General features: G+C 33.5%; 1 long non-coding RNA gene across 1 annotated transcript; it reads right to left on the bottom strand.

Annotated features, from left to right (window-relative positions):
- Nucleotides 1–815: 815 nt before the first annotated feature.
- LOC121266087 lies at nt 816–3,243 on the bottom strand. The gene is made up of 4 exons (XR_005940735.1): nt 3,062–3,243; nt 2,881–2,925; nt 2,330–2,416; nt 816–1,151 (listed from the first exon to the last, which is right to left on the bottom strand). It is a non-coding gene; the product is annotated as an uncharacterized LOC121266087 (long non-coding RNA).
- Nucleotides 3,244–3,525: the final 282 nt, after the last annotated feature.

Here is a 3,525-nt window from a genome sequence, read left to right as displayed (position 1 = left end):
AATACTAAAACTTTAATCACATCCAACCAAAAATAATATAATATTTAAAAATATAACATGCAAATAGTATATCTAGGATAAAGAAATATGTAGTAGTAAAAGATGAGGAGAGGGGGAGGAGGAAGAGGAAGAGGAAGCGAGAAGGAGAAGAGGAGGAAGATGAGTAAATGAAGAAATGAGGAAGAGTGGAGGAGAATGAGATATGAGGAAGAATTGAGAGATGGAGAAAGGAGGAAATGACGAGAGGAGGAAGAGATGATGAGAGGAAGGAGGAAGAGAGGTGGAGGAGAAGAGGAAGAGATGATGGGAGGAAGATAGGAGAAGATGAGAAAATGAAGAGTGGATGAAGAGTGGAGGAGAGAAGGAAATGAAGAGAGAATGAAGAGTGGAGGAGATAAGGAAGAGAGGAGAAGAGGAGGAAAAGAGGAGAGGAAGAAGAGTGGAGACGTGGAGGAAGAGTGGAGGAGGGTGAAAGAGAGATGGAGAAGAGAAAGAGTGGAGAAAGAGGAAAGGAAGAGAGAAGAAAACAAAGAGAGAAGAAAAAGTGAAGAAGAGAAGGAAGAGAGGAGAAGAGGAGGAAAATATGAGAGGAGGAAGAATGGAAGCGTGGAGAAGGGGCGGAAGAGAGATGGAGGAAGAATGGAGGCGTACAGAAGGGGCGGAAGAGAGATGGAGGAGAGGAAAAGTGGAAAAAGAGAAAATGAAGAGAGGAGAAAATGGGGAAGGAAGAGTGGAGGAAAATAGGAAAATAGGAGAAGAGGTGGAAGAGTGAAGGAGATGAGGAAGAGAGGAGAAGAAGAGTGGAGGGAGGAAGAGAGGTGGAAGAGAGGAGAAAAAGTGAAGGAGCGAAAGACTGGAGAAGAGGAGATTCGATGGGAGGAGGAGGAGGTAAAAAACTTAAAATAAAAAAAATATAGAAAATTTTTTGCTAAGATATTACTTTTAGCAGTAATTGACTGTCAAAAAAAAGTTTCTCATAATATGCATTGCAAAAATAATGCCTCAAAGAATACAAAATAGATCAATAAAAAAAAAATTTAAGACGTTTACCTCGCTCTATAAAATACATAAACATAACAAGTATCTTCCGTCATCAATCTTTACAAGTTCGTTGCTACAATACTAAAAGCACATCAACCGACATGGAAAACCTACATTATTAGACAATCCTAGAGAACTACAAATTTTACAAATAATGGAAAAGTATGATTAATCTGCAAAGAAATACAACAAACCTAAAAGTTAATGAAGGAAAACGTTTGAAGTTCCACATTATCAAGACAAAATATTATAGAATAAAAAAGAAAGTTCCTGAAAACAATCCAATAAGAGACATAATGTTTCTAACATAATATACATGTTGATTCTTTGGGCAGAATACCGCAGTTAGCTTGTCATATCGAAAGTTGTTAGCGTAAAGTGTGTAGCTACCATTCATCATCAAAGAATATATGTTATCATAAAAAAAATAATAGTACGGAATTAATCTTGTAATCTACCATCAAACTATTTACCTTTGCCACTAAATGAGAATTATAATTTTGAATAGAAAATGACAATATAAGTACCTAAATTAGTCTTTCTTCATCCCTTCATCTTTGCATCAAAATGATATGCAAAAGATGAGCCAGAAGTACTCACTGCTGAAAGACTCTGGAAAAAGGGTTTAACAACAATGATAAAAGAAATAGAATACTAGTAATCACCAGTTACCCGATAAATTATCTCTAACATGTTTCACATATGAATTTATCTCTAGAAAATGGAATTAGTTTTTAACTGTATTGCTTTTTTGCATGACTACCTAGCGTAAACAAAGTTCACTGAGCTTAACGAGACACTTCAAAATAAAAAAGTAGGAAATCATCTTTCAAAAATTAAGAGTCTCACATGGTTTCAACAAGAGGAGGCAAACGACAAATACACTTGCAATTAACACACTTGTGCATGCAGAATATTTGGAGTTAAAAGACCATAAGCCCCCATCCTATTCCAACTTAAGAGGACAATTCCAATGTGTCTACCGTGGAGCCCTATATAAATTCTCAAGCATACAGAATTATCCTATCAGATGAGGTCATGCACAATTACTAACACTAGGTGTTTATTTGAGTAGTTGGTTTGATATGATGTACACTAATAGAAAAGTCATTGCCTCACGGATCAGGTTCTTCTATTCAAACCACAAAGAATTGAAAGCAAAAATGAAAATCAATTTACCCTTATGAAGCCTGCCAATATTAAAAAATTAAAGCAATAACAATGGAAAATCACACGTCCTTATTATTACATTAATATACCAACTCAAAAGTCATTAGAGACAACAAACCTGAAGAAAGAGATCTGTTACGGTATTGTAATCAACTTAACAACCTCCCTCCATTTGAGACATCATTACCACAAAGTTAACAGCTCCCTACATTCCAAAAGTATGTATTAGCTCCATGGTTCCAGAAAGAAAAGGTCCGTGATGGGTAAATATTAAGTTGATTAAACATGGTTCAAAGATTTTGTTTTTAAAGGCAGAATATGGTTTCAAGATTTTCTCCTTATCCAAAAAATAATACTTCTATACTACAACACAATTATTCAGAAAAAGGTAAATGGAAAACATATGAAAGGAAAAGTTTGGTTTGTTTTCACAGATGAGATGAGTTAAGATGAAAGTTTAAAGTTGAATAAAATATTGTTAGAATATATTTTTTTAATATTATTTTTGTTTTGGACTTTAAAAAAGTTGAATTGTTTATTTTATTTTGTATGAGAATTTGAGAAACTTGTAATGATTAGATGAGATTAGATGAAAAGAGCTGAAAAGAGTTGTAAACTAGTAAGTACTAAAACAACAAAACAAACAAACACAGACATATAGTCCAATACTTGAGGATCTGAACGAAGGAATAGTTAATCTGGACTGTACCCAACCTAAAGGAATAAAGAAACAATGAAATGATCAGACCATGAAATAAGTATACAAAAATAAATGATAAATAATATAATAATAACAGTAATGCAATCAATCACAATAGCAACAATGATTAAGGGAAAAAGATACCTTCACCTGTTTTGAATATATCAAAATTTTATCAAATCTCGTCTGTTCAGCAAAAGGAGCAATGACTTTTCGAGTTACGTTGGCTTTAATGTATATTTTCTATGCGAGATCATTATCCAGCCTTCAATGGAACATAATAGTATGAACACAACAAAAATAAATAAATAATTTCAAATACGGCAGCATTGGGATAAAGTGAATGAGTAACTCAATAAATTCGTTTCATAAGTGTCTTTCATATATTTGAATCTCAAATTGCACATCAAACCTTCATGAGATCCCGTAGTTCCTCACTGTATTCCAGCTTATCCTCTGCCAACCAATTCTCCAAAAGATTTTTTTGTTTTGGTTCACAACAAGGCACAGAGCAATAAATAATTCAAACTCTAAGCATATATTCACATGCAAGCAGTTAAAGAATAAAAACATGTAATTAAAAAACATATTACTAATCAATATATGCAACACAA

This window comes from Juglans microcarpa x Juglans regia, chromosome 5D (assembly GCF_004785595.1).
Source record: "Juglans microcarpa x Juglans regia isolate MS1-56 chromosome 5D, Jm3101_v1.0, whole genome shotgun sequence".
NCBI lineage: Eukaryota > Viridiplantae > Streptophyta > Magnoliopsida > Fagales > Juglandaceae > Juglans > Juglans microcarpa x Juglans regia.
This window is presented reverse-complemented; position numbering and strand designations above follow the sequence as displayed.